General features: G+C 44.2%; 1 protein-coding gene across 4 annotated transcripts in view; it reads right to left on the bottom strand.

The window, feature by feature from the left end:
• The window catches only part of PPARA (peroxisome proliferator activated receptor alpha), a 56,221-nt gene extending 46,349 nt beyond the window's left edge, over positions 1–9,872 (bottom strand). For 2 of the 4 annotated variants that reach the window (XM_087722231.1, XM_087722236.1), the window contains exons 1-2: positions 9,762–9,872; positions 2,114–2,243 (exon numbers count right to left, since the gene is read on the bottom strand). The gene's annotated coding sequence lies outside the window, so the exon portion shown is untranslated. Of the gene's footprint in view, positions 1–2,113; positions 2,244–7,939; positions 7,963–8,228; positions 8,967–9,761 lie in introns of those variants that run through there. The other 2 variants (XM_087722232.1, XM_087722233.1) reach the window with 2 other exon arrangements.
• Positions 9,873–18,321: the final 8,449 nt, after the last annotated feature.

The raw sequence follows: 18,321 nt of genomic DNA, 5'->3' as shown, positions 1-18,321 counted from the left end.
AGCAAGTCTTATCTGCATACACCCACTAGAAAGGACCACTCCGAAAGTAACAGTTTCATGTCCCCCCGAACCACCATCGTTCCAGGGGTCCAGAAGATGCCACTGTCAACGCTAGAGAAGGCCTCCGAGACAATCCATAAAGACACATTCTGTCCTTATCACTCTTTGATACAGCCATAATTTAATAGCCTTCCTTCCCTGAATAAATGTTTATCTTTGCACAAAATGCTTAAGCCATAAGCCATGTTTTGAAACCACAACTTGCTAAGGTTTAAAGCAACACATGACCCAGTCTCTCTGTTCTGACCCAGGCTTCCTCACAAGCATGAAGCAGATTCCTGGTCCTGACAAAAAACCCTTTTATTAAACGAATGTGAATTCCTCTCATTCACATTCAGCAAAGGCCTGGTGAACAGTCTTTCAAAGGCGAATTTATGACCACAGACCTTATCTATCTTGGAAAGCTGCCATGAAAATATTTTCCAAATGCAGTGCTGTGCAAGGAAAGAGTTGGCACGGAGTCTCTGAGATTCACGGACAGATCTCCACACTTCTAAAACAAACTAACAAATGAATTGTTTCCTGCAAAGCGCACTCCCCTTTCACTCCTCTTTTATTTACTACGGGAGGGGTCATTCAGCGCCCACCTGTGGTTTTACTCCCAAGTCGACCCTGATTTCTGAGCTGTTCTTTTCTTCTGGCAGCTCTGCGCCTGCGCGCACTGGGAACAGGCTCCAGCTGTTCCTCTGACTCACTGCTCCACAACACTCTCGCCCCAAAAGACCACGGGGGCAATGGATGGATTCTGTGGAGAGCCTTAGATGAGAATAGCCAGTCACTGGTCATTTACAATTTGAGCTAAACATTTTCAGTCCCTGCAGTGTTGTTCCTTTCTAATTCAGAGTTAGCAGAGAACCAGAAGGTCACGGCATATCCCAATTTATATGCCAAGACCACCCTATTCAACACCTTTAAAAGTAGATCACAGGATATTTTAAACCAAGAGTACTACACAAATGACTTGATTCCCAGCCCAGCTATGTACAGCCCGAGAATGCAGTAATCACTGAGGACCATGAAAACTTAATTGGAGGAATAATACTTCTCTATAAGCAAAACTCACAGATTTAGGAAGGTTTTGGAGAACTCCAGTAAAGTTTTTTTTTCCTCCTCAAGCCATGCTGAGCTTCCTCCAGACCAGGCAACGTCCAGAGATAAATTGTCTGAACTAGTAACAGGCCTGAGTTTCCCAGTGTTCTACAATGCTCAGAAATGTTCCTTTCGTGAATCACAAAGTTTTGGCTCAGGAAGGGAACTTCACACACGTTCCTTCTTTACTCTTGTAATTAACATTTCCATCATGAGGGAGGCAATGCCTACTGACCTAGATTGTCCCTGTCATTCTAAAAATATAAATGATAATTGAAGTCAACTCTGGGAAAAGATCTCCCTGCCAATGTTCAGAGGCACACTTCGGCACATACGTTTTTGGTTAAAACCAAGGCAAAAAAACCCTTCAATTAGCATGTAAATATCCAGCTTTCAAGGTATACAGACCGCCAGCAATTTCTGAAATGAAATTTAAGGATCAAACTTCAACATCCCATAATGGAAGCATGTTGCTGATGTGTGCACTTTACATTTTTAATTCTTGTTAGGTTAACCCAGGGGTCAAGCAACCTGCGGTTCTGGAGCCGCATGTGGCTCTTGAGCCGCATGTGGCTCTTTCGTCCCTCTGCTGCGGCTCCTTGTCACCGGTCAGTTCCACAATTGATAGGGCTTTTGGGTTAGGACAGGTAGAGGTAAAAGGATGCCGCACTAGGAGGAGACTCTATGGTGGGGGAACCGGACTTCCGGTCGGCTTCAGAATTGAACGGGGGGAGGGGGGATTTCAGTTAGGACCTTTGTGGTTCTTTGAGTGTTTAAAGTTGCCAACCCCTGGGTTAACCAATGGAAGGGGGGGGGGATCATTACCATCAGCTCATGGGTCCCAGCCTCTAAACAAAGCATCAAGGTGCCTAACACAAAGAAAGCAATTCTTGATGACTATCCTTATTTTGGACATTCAAGCCTGAGAAACTCCCAGAATATGTTAATTACAAATTGTACCTACCATTTCTGACAGGTTTTGGGAAAACTAGAAGAAGAAAAAGTGTCCATTTTATGTTTTTCTGCCATTACGTTGGCGCATTTGCTTCTTGGGGACTGATTCACCACGAATTCTGGTCCGCTGCTATTTCCACCTTAAAAAAAGAATAAAAACCACAGGGTTCAAATGTGGTCAACTTGCACAAATACAACTGCAATTGGGTTATTCCGAAGGGGGGGGGTGGAAACCCTAGCAACCCAAATAAAATTTACTCATTAGTAGACAGATTGCTTGTCCTTGTATTCAATTAGACAGTAAAGATCAAAAGCAAATTCACTGGTGCTCATCATTCTGCATAATGTGCGTCTTTTTTTTTGTCAAATCAAAGACTTGACTTTCAAATGAAGATATATGGATGTGCCATAGTTTTAACGAAGTCATCAATGCTATAAATACCAATCACGCCTTTAAATAGATTCAAAACTTAATGAAATAAAGACTGAATGTTAGCCAACCACATTTCCCCTTCTGTTCCTTGGACGTCTCCCAGTGAGGTAGCAATCGGGGTGGGGTGGGGGTGGGTTGCCTAAGGATGATCTTAGAATGGGGAGTAACCCCAGAGGAACCCAGAGGGCATCTGTTTCAACAGCTCCCCTCTCAAACTGAAACTCAAATTCATTTGAACTCGTTTTTACTTATCCTTTTCCCTTCCAGTTTTAGAAATGTTCTACATCAGCGGTCTGTGGCCAGAGGGGTGGGGGGGAGAAGGGGATGGTTCGGTGTGAACGGCATGTGCGCACAGCTCCATTTGCACAAGCGGTGTGTGCCCGCCACTCACACAAATGGGCTTTTGCAAGCAAGTATGTGCGCCTATCACTCGTGCAAGTGGGGCTGCGTGCATACCCTCTCCCACTCGCCACTCGTGCAAGTGAAACTGTGCATACACACTCTGCCCAGGTGTTAGAGACCCCTGATCTACATAATGGCTTCCTTCTACCGAGTTCCCTTTAAAGGGAGGGGCATTGGGAATTTCTGAACAATATTTCTTATTTGTTCCATAGGTTCCCTGACATGCAGATTAGCTTTACTGCCATGGTAAGAAAAAAAAAACACATTACAGGCAGAGGTGGTATTCTACCAATTCGGACTGGTTCACGCGAATGGAAATCGCGGGTGGCCTCACCCACCCGCCACTGCTCTATGGCATTCCATTTAGGCCCTTTTCTTTTGCCCAAAGCGCATGCACAGAAGGCGGAGCACATGTGCGGAGGTGCATGCACACTCTCATTTGTGAAGCAGTAGGAAAGATAAGTGAATACCACCCCTGATTACAGGCAGTCCTCGACTTAAAACAGTTCCTTTAATGTCCATTCAAAGTTACAATGGTATTTTTAAAAAGTTACTTGTGACCGGTTTTTTCCCCACACTTATGACCGTCGCAGCATCCCCAAGGTTCAAAATGCGATCAAAATTCAGAGGCCTGGCAACGGATTCATATTTATGACCGTTGAGGTGTCCCGGGGTGGTGGTGGTGTCATGTGATCACTTTTTGACCAACCTTTTGACAAGCAAAATCAATGGGGAAGCCAGATTCACTTAACAACCGTGTTAAATAACTTAACAACTGCAGTGATTCACTTAACAACAGTGGCAAGAAAGGTCATAAATGGGGCAAAATTCCCTTAATAAATGTTTTTCACTTAGCAACAGAGGTTTTGGGCTCTATTAGTAAATTAATTGATCGTAAATTAAGAACTGCCTGTATTTGTAGACCACCATAACTGGAGGTTCGAACCCCTAGTGCCATGTAATGGGGTGAGGTCCCGTTCCTTGTCCCAGCTTCTGCCAACCTCGCAGTTCGAAAGCATGTAAAACTGCAAGTAGAAAAATAGGGACCACCTTTGGTGGGAAGGTAACAGCGTTCCATGCCGCTTCGGGTGTTGAGTCATGCCGGCCACATGACCACGGAGACGTCTTCGGGCAGCGCTGGCTCTTCTGCTTTGAAACGGAGATGAGCACCGCCCTCTAGAGTCGGGAACGACTAGCACATATGTGCAAGGGGAACCTTTACCTTTACCTATAACTGGATAAATGAAGGAGCTTTCCAATGTGCCCAGGACTCCGATTTCTTGCTCTCTCGGTACCAGTAGCAACACGTACTACACCTTAACACAATTTGGCTCAGAGAAACTGAACCAATGAGACTTCTTCTGACATGAACAATCACGAAGGAAGCTCTAATTTAGACGCTGCTACAATTACAGTTACTGTTGCTGCCAAGCCAAACCAAAACACCCATTCGCAGCCAACGGAGGAGGAGAAGGAGGCAAGAGCAGAGTAATTACCCAGGGGGTGAGAATGGGAGTGGTTGCAGAATGAAAGCAAGACCTGGCTAGATGTTAAGACTGATTTTTAAAGGTAGCATCCTCATACAAGCCTTATTTATGCAGTGCCGAGGAAGGCCTGGCTACCGCATTGTCTTCTTAGGTGATGCTTTTCCATGAGGTGTAGCTTGGCGAGTGGGTGGCCAGAGAAGTTGAACAAGTAAATAAACTAGTCCAAACCTGATGGAATTTGAGCAACCTGCCACAGCCATAAACAATGGTTTGCAAACTGGATTTAGGCAAGCATGCAAAATGCATCATAACTTAGCTCTGTGCAGAAACTTAGTCTGTAAATCAAAAACTCCCAACGGGTAATTAGAACTGCGGAAAAAACAACCTGCCTTCCATCAAGGACCTTTAAACTGCACGTGTCAAAAAGAAGGCTGTGAAAATATTTACATCCTGGACATAAATTATTTCAACTTCTACCCTCAAAACTACGCTATAGAGCAACTGCAGACCAGAACAACTAGACACAAGGACAGTTTTTCCCCCGAAATGCCATCCCTCTGCTAAACAAATAATTCCCTCAACACTGTCAAATAATTTACTAAGATTGTATTACTATTCTTCTCTTCCTTCCTAGTACCTGTCTTTCCCCACTTATGATTATAACCATGTTGCTTGTATCTTTAAAATTTATATTGTATTATTTGTTTCCTAGTATGATTTGATTGCTTATTAGTAATCTAAGTGCTGTATCTTATGATTCTTGATGAATATATTCTATTTTATTTTACTTTATGTAAACTGAGAGCATATGCACCAAAGACAAATTCCTTGTGTGTCCAATTACACTTGGCCAATAAAGAATTCTATTCTATTCTAGTCTAGTTTAGTCTAGTCTAAAAACTAAAGGAACCACTACCAGGTTCCTATGCATACTGATACAGCAATTTGTTTGGTTCGGACTTAAAATACCGAGTTGTAAACCATCATTATAGCCTAGAACTACAGTGTGAATCCAGCCAGAGCTGGATGCAAATCGCGTGACCATCGGGATGCTGCAATGGTCATAAGGGTGGAAAATGGTCATAAGTCACTTTTTTCAGTGCCGTTGTAACTTCGAACAGTCACTGAGGAAACTGTTGTAAATTGAGGACCACTTCTACTGTCCTTCTACAGAAGTTGAGGAGAGAAATATCAATTAACCTACGGGAGAAATATCGCAGCTCCTATCCTATTGCTCTTTTAAAAGGTAAAGGTTCCCCTTGCACATATGTGCTACTCGTTCCCTACTCTAAGGGGCAGTGCTCATCACCTTCAAAGCCGAAGAGCCAGCGCTGTCTGAATACGTCTCCGTGGTCATGTGGCTGCCATGACTAAACACCGAAGGCGCACGGAACGCTGTTACCTTCCCACCAAAGGTGGTCCCTATTTTTCCACTTGCATTTTTACCTGCTTTCCAACTGCTAGGTTGGCAGAACCTGGGACCAGTAACAGGAGCTCACTCTGTTACGTGGTGCTAGGGATTCGAACTGCCAATCTTTCTGATCGACAAGCTCAGCGTCTTAGCCACTGAACCACCGCGAAATATTACTATCCTATGAAGTCAGATTGGTGTACAGGTAGTTTTTGACTTACAACTGGTTGCTCAGCAATTGTTTGAAGTTATGATGGAACCCCAAACTGTATTTACAACCTGGGTTTAAAGTACTGATAACTGCCCACTCACCGAATCACATTTTGGGCAGCCAGAAATTATCTTGGATTTATAGCTGCTTGCAAAAAGCTGTGATTTACAGTTTGGGGTTTTTTTGGCCAGAAACTGTTGGTTTCCAGCAAAAAAATGCTCCTTGTGGACCATGGCTTCACTTAACAACAGTGGTATTTGTTTAATGGCTGCTGTGTTTGCTTCATGACTGCCCCCAAAAAGTATTTGGATTGGTCACATGAGTGCCTCGACTTACAACTGTCATGATATACGACGGAAATTCCAGACGCCATTAAAGTTGTAAGTCAAGGAGCATCCACAGTGGTGAAGGTGCTGGTAGGAACCTAGGACTGTGAGTTCTAATCCTGCCTTCACTGAAAGTGATTTTTTCCATTGACATTCTCTCTCAAACCAACCTACTGCACAGGGCTGTTGTTGTGGGGGGAAACAGGAGGAGAAAGGAGTCGTTATATATGTTTGCTGCCTCGAGTTACTTATAAAGTAATAAAGATGGGATAAAAAAATTTAAAAGGCCAAAAGTAATTAAAAAAAACCCCGTATAATCCAGATGTCGGCTGTTCTAGCCAAACAATAAATGCTGCTGTGTGAGCTCTTAAAGAGGCATTTCATTTCCTTGTATCACAATACTTCGTAAAATGCTCAGTACACAAGAGCAATAAGTAAACAATTGCCTGATTAAATCCACTCCTCAATCACTTACCCCAAAAGAAAGAAGAAAGAGAAGCTTTGACATAAAAGGAGCAAAACTGCTAAAAGTACAAAGTTCTAAATTAGTAAATAAAAGCCAAAGTGAACTAAAACAAGGTGTTTTTAAGGTACAAAAAAATATATCTGAAAAGCTACATTTTTTTGGCCATTTCTTGCTCCAGTTTTCTTACTAACTCATTTAAATAATACGTGTTAAAAGAACCAATCAATAAAATAAGGTTCATTATAGCAATGTTTCTAATCTGGAATTACATCAAGAGACTCCCTGATTTTGGCACTAATGAAACGCTTTGTGCCAGAGGTTGACAAGGACCGAGAAGCTACAGGGAAAATAACAACAAAACAAAGAAGCAATCTATTTATGGTCCCAAGCAGGTAATAAGACAGATGTTATCCAAACAGATATTATGAAACCTAAGGTACAATATAATTACTGCTTTGCATCTACACACACCCATCGTCTTTCCAAAGAGGAATTCTGAAAAAAAAAACCATATATGGTTTAGAAGGGAAACAAATGATCAATGTTTAAAGTGAAAGCAAATAAGAGGATTCTTTAAAGGAAAAAAAAAACCCTCAATTTTGACACACACACAGGTTTGCTGCTATCTATAAAAAAAGTGACTTTATGCACATTTAATTGGGGGGGGACGCACTAAATGAACTCAAAAAGACAACCTTATTCGCCATTCATTCTTTCCTTACAGCATTTGTCACAGTCCAGAAATGCATAACTTTTGACATGCAAACAAACTAAGGGTAAAACTAAATTTCATAAATCGGCGTCCGTGTCTTGGCTCAGCAGGTAACAGTAACTTAACAGTTGGAAGGAACCTTGGAGGTCAACTAGTCCAACCCCCTGCTCAAGCAGGAGACCTGTCCTAGGGATTCGAACTGCCGGCCTTTCTGATCGACAAGCTCAGCGTCTTAGTAGTTGCTAACCAAGCCATTTGTGACAGAAGACAGCTCCAACCTAACCATCTCTTAACACCGCTGAATAAAATAATGCGCAGGGCATTCTAGACTTATAAGAAACACCACGCCGTTTGGGTCGTGAAGTTATGCCGTTTTTAAAAAACTTACCGGTCACTATAATGCACCCTTCCTGTCCTTCCAAGGACTTTTAGACTGTGCCAGAAATGTCTGAGCAGGTGACCAGGGTTAAGAGAGTAAAAGTGACTTGCAAAAAGGTGTGTTTTCTTTCCCTTATAGAAAGTAACAGTCACACACCCCCAGGCTGATAGCAGAAAATCTCAGCGAGTTGGGTTTGATTTCAGTGGCTTCTGCCAGAGCCATAACTACCTCAAGGAGAACACCTTTACTCCACTGGTCATAGGTAAAATCCACCTCCTTCAAAGGGCACGTGACTCACATAGGATGGCAAGGAAGTTCTTCGTCTTATCTTGTTGCCCAGATGGTAGAAATCTCACCGACGCTCCTATCAGAACTGGCTTTTTCCTCCACACAGACAGAGAATACGGTTCCTCCAACCTCCTTTACCGACTAATTTAAAGGCAATTTTTTGAGTTGGACTTTGGCTGGGAAATACAAAGATGCCGCCGGGTGCAAAGTCCAAGCCTCTGGCAAATAGGGGTTTAATCCATAAACATGATCTCTAAGCAAACTTTGGATTCACAAAAGTCTAGCAGAGCAGATTCCCCCGCCCCTTCTCTCTGACCAGACTGCAGTTCATATCGAAGAGGTCCCGCGGTTCTCCTAAAATCTGTGAATGGCCCTGAGCACATTTTCGTGTCCGTAACCATACGTTAGGATCGCAATGCGACATGGAAAACATGCATCCTTGGACAGAATGCTTTTAAATCCTCCTTTATTTCGTTCCTTGAGGCTGTGCCACAAATGTATCATGAGCTGCAAGCAGTGGGGGAATAAATGAAAAAGAAAGCCCATCCCTCTGCATTTAGCCCACAATGGAAGAAAAGTGGAGGGCAGGAAAGGGGGGGAAAAAATCACTGATGGTAATATGGATTTAATGTTCATTTCAGTTTGGAAAGATTTTAGTTTCTCCCTCACCTGCTATATCAATCGGCATAAGTTTGGTCCCTACTTTTTCCAACTTCCACGTTTTATTCAAAGACAAAATGACACACACACACACACCATCAGTTCTCTTCCTTACAATTCCCACCCACCCACCCACACAAATCCCAGTGAGAGTCCGACCTGGCAGAGCCCAAATCAGAGGAGGTCCCCATGAGCACATCCAAACGCTCCCCGGCTAGTTCACTGGATCTCCACCACTGGATCCAAATCTGTCTGTCTTAGGAAACTTCTCCCAATGCCTTTTTCCATGTTCTGGTTTTCAGGAGGAGCAGGAGGTTTGGCTTGACCTGCAGGGAATCCTTCCTCTCCCTCCCAAGGTTAAATCTTCCCAATGCCTCCTTCCGTTGGGAATTCCCCTGAAGTGACGGTCTTCCTTTTTTCCTTCTTCTTTTCCTCATCTTCTTTTTTCTCTTCTTTCTCCTTCTCCTCCTACTTTCCTTTCATTTTTCCCCTTCCCCCTCTTTTTTTCTCTTTCCCTTCTTCTTTCTCCTTCTCTTCTTACTTTTCTTTCATTTTTCCCTTTCCCCTTCCTCTTCTATTTTCTTTCCCTGCTTCTTTCTCCTTCTCTTCTTACTTTCCTTCAATTTTTCCCTTTCTCCCCTTCTTTCATTCTTTCCTTATTCTTCTTTACCTTCTTCCCTCCTTTTCCTTTCCGGGTACCCCGAGGCTATCTACTCGCGCCCGCCTTGCAAGGCAGCAGGGCAACAGGTGCAGCTTGTGAGCCGCACGGCAAAGAAACCGGAGCACCGCTGGGGTTTGGCGGGAGGGTTGGGGAGAGAGAGAGCGCCGTCAGCCCCCGCCGCCTCTCCTCCCTCCCACGCCCGACCCGCGCGTTCACACGTACCCTTGTCCAAGCGGAGGCTCCGTCTAGCCGACCCGACAGCGCCGCGGCCCCCTTGGCGCGCTCCCGCCGTCTGGACCGCGCAACAGGTCCGGAAGTGAGGTCGCCGCCGCCGCCGGCAGCAGCAGCAGCTGCAGTAAGCCGCGCGCGCGCGCGCTCCTCCCCTCCCTCCCCCGCGGCACGCAACGCGCAAGGCGGCAACACGCACGCACGGACGCCCGGCCCCGCCCACTAAATCTCGGAAGGAGAGAGGGAGGGGAAAACGGGTTATTCTGAGAAAGACCAGGGGCGGAATACGGAGAGGATGCGGTCGTCTCTGTATAGTGCGCATGTGCGAGCGTTTCGTTTGTGTGTGGGGATTTTTAGCTGAGTTGCTTGGGTCGTGCTAAGCCTGGGGTGTCCAAACTTGGGAACTTTTAAGATTTGTGGACTTCAACTCCCAGAATTCCCCAGCCAGGGGAATTCTGGGAGTTGAAGTCCACAAATCTTAAAAGTTCCCAAGTTTGGACACCCCTGTGCTAAGGTTTGCATGGAGCTATTGCACCGATTCGGGATTGAAAGTGGCATTTGGGGTTTGGAAACGGGGCGGCTCCTCCCATTTATCGCCAAAGCAATAGCATTTAGACTTACATACCGCTTCACAATGCTTTGCAGCCCTCTCAAAGCGGTTTAGTGGCTCAGTGGCTAAGACGCTGAGCTTGTTGATCAGAAAGGTTGGCAGTGGGGTTCGAATCCCTAGTGCCGCGTAAAGGAGTGAGCTCCCGTGACTTGTCCCAGCTTCTCCAGGCCTAGCAGTTCGAAAGCACGTAAAAATGCAAGTAGAAAAATAGGGACCACCTTTGGTGGGAAGGTAACAGCGTTCCGTGCGCCTTTGGCGTTTAGTCATGCTGGCCACATGACCACGGAGACGTCTTTGGACAGCGCTGGCTCTTTGGCTTTGAAACGGAGATGAGCACTGCCCTCTAGAGTCAGGAACAACTAGCAGGCATGTGCGAGGGGAACCTTTACTTTTTACTGCTTCACAATGCTTTCCAGCCCTCTCTGAGCGGTTTATGGAGTCAGCATATTTTCCCCCACAACAATCTGGATCATCATTTTACCCACCTCGGAAAGATGGAAGGCTGAGTCAACCTTGAGCCTGGTGAGATTTGAACTGCCGAATTGCAGGCAGCCGGCAGGCAGCAGAAGTAGCCTGCAGTCCCGCACTCTATTGACTGTGCCACATTTACTTTTCTCTCTTCTATTCCTTCTCTCCTTTTCCTTCTGTTTCCCTTATAGATTGTTCCTGCATCTCTCCTCTTCTATGCACTGGGGGGGGGGGGTAAAGAGTGAAAGGAGGCGAGTGGGCTGATTTATTTATTACAGGTAGTGCATGACCGACGGTCACAATTGAGCCCAAAATTTATGTTGTTAAGTGAGACAGTGGTTAACTGAGTTTTGCCCCGTTTTACGACTTTTCTTGCCACAGTTGTTAAGTGAATCACTGCAATTGTTAAGTGAGCAGCTCACGGGTTGGAAGCAACTGTGTGTCTGGTTCTCACAACTAAGGCTCTATTCCTTCTTCAATCCATACACACACACACACACACACACACACACACACACAAACCATAATTGCTGGCACCAAATCCTAGAGTTGAACTTTAGGCTGTGTGTAAAAAGTATTTACCTGTGTTGATCCTGGTTCTATCAAGAGATGATCTGATGTTCTTATCTCATCTTCACTCTGTTTACTTGCACCGTTCCTGTGCCGTGCATACTTTTATGTATTCCTCCTTCGTTTTTATTTTATTTATATCCCGTCCTTATTATGCCTTCCTTCTATTTTCCCTACAACAATAATCTTGTGAGTTGAGCTGAGAAAAAGAGACTGGTCCAAGGTCACCCAGCCTGTTTATTTGGCTAAGGTGGAACTAGAACTCACTGTCTCCCAGTTAATAACCTAGTGCCTTAAGCACTGGATCAGGGATCGGCAACCTTAAACACTCAAAGAACCACAAGAGTCCTAACCGGAAACCCCCCAATCAATTCTGGAGCCGACAGGAAGTCCAGTTCCCCCACCATAGAGTCTCCTCCTAGTGTGGCATCCTTTTTCCTCCACCTGTCCTAACCGAAAGCCCTATCAATTGTGGAGCTGACCGGCGACAGGGAGCCGCAGCAGAAGGATGAAAGAGCCACATGCGGCTCCAGAGCCATGGTTTGCCGACCACTGCACGAGACCAAATTGGCCAAAATCCGCAGTTGCTTTATTTTTGGTTGTCTTTTCACACCTTTCCTAACAACATAGTCTCCTTCTCAAGAGACCCACGCACCCAGAATATTCCCGGCAGTGATTTCACCAGAAATGAACCATAAGGACAGTTCCTCTTTTGAATTCCTTTCCTTAAGTGACTCCCAGCGTGGAGTCATGGTCATTAGGCAGACTTTGTGTCACCACAAAGCATGGCTGGCTGACGTGATCACTTGCAAATGCAAACATCTTCAAACCATCCACACCCAGGCCACCCCCGAAACCTGCCCTGCCCTGCGTCCTTTGAACTCTGCCCATAAGAGATCCTGTTTGATAAAGCGCCCCCGTTAAATCCATCGCACGCCAGAGTGGTTGGGAGGAATCTGTAAATGCTCCAGAGAAGACAACTTCCTAACGTAACTAATGGAAATGTAATTCAATGATTAGAAATAGAAGTAGAAATAGGAACAGAAACAAGAAGAGAAAAGAAGAGAACAGAACAGAAAAATGGAATGGAATGGAATGGAATAGAAAAGAAAAGAAAAATAGAATAGAATTAGAATGGAATGGAATAGAATAAAAAATGGAATGGAATAAAAAAATAGAAAAGTAGAATAGAACTAGAATAGGATGGAATGGAATAGAATGGAATAGAAAAGAAAAATGGAATAAAATAGAATAGAAAAGAAAAATAGAATAGAATTAGAATGGAATGGAATGGAATAGAATAGAAAAATGGAATGGAATACAAAAGAAAAATGGAATAGAATGGAATAGAATGGAAATATAGAATGGAATAGAAAAGAAAAATGGAATAGAATGGAATGGAATAGAAAAGAAAAATGGAATAGAATAGAAAATGGAATGGAATGGAATAGAAAAATGGAATAGAGTAGAGTAGAATAGAATAAAATAAAATAGAATAGAAAAATAGAATAGAATATAAAAGAAAAATGGAATAGAGTAGAATAGAATAAAATAGAAAAATGGAATAGAATTAGAATAGAATAGAATTGAATAACAGAATTGGAAGGGACCTTTGAGGTCTTCTAGTCCAACCCACTGCTTAGGCAGGAAACCCTATACCATTTCAGACAAATTGTTATTCAATCTCTCCTTAAACAATAAAGGCTGTTAAAATGATAATAAAGCCTGTTAGAATGAGCAAATTGTTAACACCTTCGTTGACAGAACTATCCGCTGAGACATTCTTGTGGCCCTTATTAGATGGATGAGGGGGCAAGTTTATTTTGTCACCAGAAATGAAGTCATCCCAAAACGAAGTGCCAAATCTACCTCTATTGAATAAGTACAGGCCAAAGTGGGAAACACCAGAATCCTTTCAGAAAAGAAAACTCCGTCTTAGGCAGGGCTGGGGTGGGGATCGAAATCAATACATCCAGAAAACAATGCCAAACCTGCCCGTCTGTTATTTTAGATTCCTATCTTCGGGTGGTGATCTTTTGAGATGTCCTTAATTGACCGTTTCTTCCTTTGGCCTGTGGAAACTTAAGTGGGTTGTCTACATTTTAAGGGAGAAACCAGAGCAGCATCTCCATAATTTTGTGATTTAAAACACCTTAAAGAGAGAGATGCTAAATTGCTGGTGGACTTGAGAAAATCCACTTTTTCAAGTGCTTAACTGTCGGTCCCCATGGGAACCATCAAAAACATCCTTCTGCTTCTCTTGTATTTCAATTTGCCAGGTCCTTCAGAGTAGAACAGTGTTCTGAGTTGAGAAGAAGCTGGAATCCATGGAGAATTCGAAGAGCTAGGGACACCCCCCCAACGAAAAAAGACTTGAGTTTCCTCAAACTTCCATTTTATTAGAAATGTCCTATTGGCACATCTGGGGAAACCCGAATCTGAAAGCTTCCAGGTTTCCCCCCACCTCCAAATGAAAGTCCAAGCCCCTGCCCAGCACCCAAATGTCCATCACGGGGTCCAATCAGGTACCATCCCAACTGGAGATGCCTCCCAGTCACACCACTCCAGGCGCAGGGCAAGGTGTCCTTGACGCTCTGAGAAAGGAATGTTATTTTGACTATACCTCCCATACTCCATATAATCCCCCCCTCCCATTTTCCCACAGCATTAAACGTGGCAGGCCTGATGGCCCAATGCAAAAGATGGCTTCCAGGCCTGACACCTAACTCCAGTTTTGACTCAGTCATTCTGCAAACAGATGTTGGTATTTCCTTCAGACATTTTGGAGAGGGAAAGAACCGCTGTTTATTTATTTGTAAAGTTCATAGGCATGACTTTGGGCAGAGTACAGTGCAAAACAATAGAAAGCAAAGAGGAAGAGAGACTAAAAATTAAAAAAAGGCTAGGGAAAATACACCAACCAGAAATAACAACGAAACTCGATGGGTTTATGAAGTGCTCTGATCAAAGACTGGGTCTTGAAGGCTTGTTTAAACAAAGTCACCATAGGGTTAACAGATTAACAGAGTTGGAAGGGACCTTGTAGGTCATCTAGTCCAACCCCGCCCAAGCACGAGACCCTACACCATTTCTATCGAATGACAGTCCAATTTCTTCTAAAAAAGCCTCCTGCAATGAAGTTCCCACAACTTTCGAAGGCAACTTCTGTTCCATTGGTTGATTGTTCTCACTGTCAGAAAGTTCCTCCTTATTTCTAAGTTGAATCTCTTTCCTTGTTCAGTTTCCATCCATTATTCCTTGTCTGGCCTTTGGGTGCTTTGGGAAATAGCTTGAACCCCCCCACTCCTCTCTGTGGCAGCTCCTCAAATATTGGAAGACTGCTATCATGTCTCCCCTGGTCCTTCTCTTCCCTAGACCAGCCATGCCCAGTTCCTGCAACCGTTCATCATATGTTTTAGCCTCCAGTCCCCTAATCATCCTGGTTGCTCTTCTCCACACACTTTCTAGAGTCTCAACATCTTTTTTTTATAGTGTGGTGACCAAAACTGGGTGCAGTATTCTAGGTATGGTCTTACTAAAGCTTTATAGAGCCAAATGAATCTCAAGGGAAATATAGTTCCAGAGGCAAAAGACATAAAATATGCCATTGAGAGATTATTCCAGATTAAGAGCAAAGGTCGAAGCTGGAGATAAGAAAAGTTAGGGCCACTGTCCTCTGAAGGGGATGATCCCTCATCTTCTTGAATGAGCGGATTTTAGAGGATTATGCAGCGGGGTAGCTGTTAAAAGTCTTTGGCTCAGCCTGTCTAAATTTCCTTCGGACAGCGCTGCTCTTCAGCTTTGAAACGGGAGATGAGCGCCGCCCCCTAGAGTCGGGAACGACTAGCACATATGTGTGAGAGGAACCTTTAACCTTGAGAATTCCTCTGACTCAAAAGGCACAATAAGAGCCACGGTGGCGCAGTGGTTAGAGTGCAGGCTATTTCTGCTGACCACGGGCTGCCAGCAGTTTGGCAGATCGAATCTCACCAGGCTCAAGGTTGACTCAAGCCTTCCATCCTGTTGGAAGAAATGTCCTTCGGGGTTCAGCTCCAAGTGGGTAAAAAAAGACACGAAACACGGAGGCTGCTTGGAAAGATGGTTTAATGGTGGACAGGGTCACAGGGCTTGAGGTCCTGGGGGAAAAGGGGATCACATGCTTCCAGATGTTGGGTGAAGAAGAAAAGAGAAGAAAAAAAGGGCCTTGCTGGGTTTTTATATTCTTTTCAGCCTGCACCTCTCTGTTTCCTGTTCCTGTGTAAGAAATGTATTGTGATTGGTTGTCAGACTCCCATGGGGCCATGCAGGGGCAACTCTCTAGGTTGTGTTTTGAGTCTAAGTTTGGTTGAGTTCCCAGATGCCCTGTAGTGAGTTGGGTAAAGGGCTTATACTATCATGCCTTAATCCCATCACCCTGGAACTGAATGGGGGAACTCTTTGTTATATAGAATAGACTGGCTCAGGCACTTTAATGGCCCATTGAGAAAGATGCGGGCTATTAAGAGTGAGTCTATTTCCTGCCTAAAAACATGTTTCTCCATTTCTGATCCAGGGAAATACAGTATAATATTCTTTTCAATATTTCCCAGGATATTTCATTTTTCTAGGAGAGGGGTGGGTAATAACTTCCTACAATCCTTCCGAGGTGGATAAAATGAGGATCCAAATTATTGGGAGCAATAGGCTGATTCTGTAAACCGCTTAGAGTGGGCTGTAAAGATAGATTGACAGACAGGTGAGATGAGAGAGAGAGAAAAAACCCCACTTTGATGAAATAAGCAAGCAGCAAACCATTTTCTTAACAGAAAATATTATATAAGCTATCCAGAGGTTATTAAGGGTTGCTTTAGTTTATTGCAACCTAAAGATTATTACCTCCTTCGCAAGGTAGAATTGCTTTCAGCTCCACCTCTCCTAAATTAATTACAGCCAAAGCTTGATCCTTAATAATATTTAACTATTGGTTGGTTGAAAGTGTTGTGCTTCTGGGTTGAGGGCCTGAGGGTGACACAGTTGTGTTTATTGTGGGTTTTATTTTGAGAGTGTGGTTCGTTTATGAGAAAGAAGGTTATTTCGTGGGCAGTTGTGGTATCCTGACAATTTAAGGAAGTTTTGGAAATTGACCAAAAAACTAGAAGACCTCCAGAGTCCTTTCCAATCCATTATTGTATCTTCTATAGATAGTAATTATAGATAGTAATTATATTATAGATAGTAAGATAGATAGTAATAATTGTGGCAAGTTCTTAAAGAGATGGGAGCACCAGTCCATCTGATTTGTCTCTTGAGAAACCTATATGCGGGTCAAGAAGCAACAGTGAGAACTGGACACGGAACCATTGATTGGTTCAAAATTGGGAAAGGAGTCCAGCAAAGCTGAATACTTTCGCCCTGTCTATTTAACTTTTATGCAGAGCACATCATGAGAAAGGCGGGGCTAGATGAATCAAAAGCTGGAATTAAGATTTCTGGGGAAATATCAACCACCTCAGATATGCAGATGATGCCACTCTAATGGCAGAAAGTGAAGAGGAATTAAAGAGCCTCTTGATGCGGGTGAAGGAGGAGAGTGCAAAAGTTGGCTTGGAGCTCAACGTTAAGAAAACTAAGATCATGGCATCCGACCCTCTCAATTCCTGGCAAATAGATGGGGAAGAAATGGAGGTAGGGACAGATTTTATTTTCCTGGGCTCCAAGATCACTGCAGATCGGGAGCGCAGTCATGAAATCAAAAGACCCTTACTCCTGGGGAGGAAAGCTGTGGCAAATCTAGACAGCATACCAAAAAGCAGAGACATCACCCTGCCAACAAAAGTGTGTGTAGTCAAGGCTGTGGTTTTTTCCAGTTGCAATGGATGGCTGTGAAAGCTGGACCATAAGAAAGGCTGAGCACCAAAGAATGGAGGCCTTTGAACTCTGGTGCTGGAGAAGATGCCTGCGAGTCCCTTGGATTGCAAGGTGATCAAACCGGTCAGTCCTAGAGGAGATCAATCCTGACTGCTCTTTAGAAGGCCAGATCCTGAAGAGGAAACTCAAATACTTTGGCCACCTAATGAGAAGGAAGGACTGGAGAAGAGCCTCATGCTGGGAAAGATGGAGGACAAAAGAAGAAGGGGACGACAGAGAATGAGATGGCTGGATAAAATGACTAAAGCAGTCAGCCTGAGCTTAAATGGACTCCAGAGGATGGTAGAGGATAGGAAGGCCTGGAGGAACATTGTCCATGGGATCGCAATGGGTCGGACACGGCTTCGCAGCAAACAGCAACAACAATAGATAGTAATAGGGCAACTTAAGAGGAAAAGAAGTTTTCCAAAATAGAAACTTCTCTCAGGGGAGGGAAAAACAAAAACAAAATAGCCATAAGATGAAATAAGTTTTGATAAACTCTTGATCATATCTACAGTTTAATCTCTCTGAACCAGGGGTGGGTTTCTCGCCCCGTTCCAACCGGTTCGGTTGGAACAGGGCCGGCGGCGTCCTCGGGCACGCGCGCAGTGCACGCATGCGTACTAGCGCCTGTGCGATGCTCCAGCTGCTCCTGGAGGATCGCGCAGGCGCTGTATGCGTTCTGCGCATGCATGGAAGCGCAGAACTCGTCAAAACCGGGTAAGAAACGCGGGCGGGCGGGTGGATCCTTCGGCGTTCCCGGAAGTTACTTACTCCCGGGTTCGCCGACCAACCGGTTCGCGGGGACCGCCCCGAACCGCCTGAAACCCACCCCTGCTCTGAACCCTCTCTAGGAAATTTTGACAGCTCAAAAGATTATCAAAGGTTGCAGTGACTCGCAGAAAATAGTGCAAGCATACTTGTATGAAAGAGTTAATGTGGTCTTCTTTTCCACTGTTGCATTGAGTAACTTAATTAGGTTAAAAACAAATATCTTGTCTCTCTGATTTCTTCCCA

Source organism: Thamnophis sirtalis, unplaced genomic scaffold (assembly GCF_051295495.1).
Source record: "Thamnophis sirtalis isolate CommonGarterSnake01/CBP01778 unplaced genomic scaffold, rThaSir2_p1.2 scaffold_9, whole genome shotgun sequence".
Lineage (NCBI taxonomy): Eukaryota > Metazoa > Chordata > Lepidosauria > Squamata > Natricidae > Thamnophis > Thamnophis sirtalis.
Note: the sequence above shows the minus strand (reverse complement) of the source record. Positions and strands in the feature narration are given on the sequence as shown.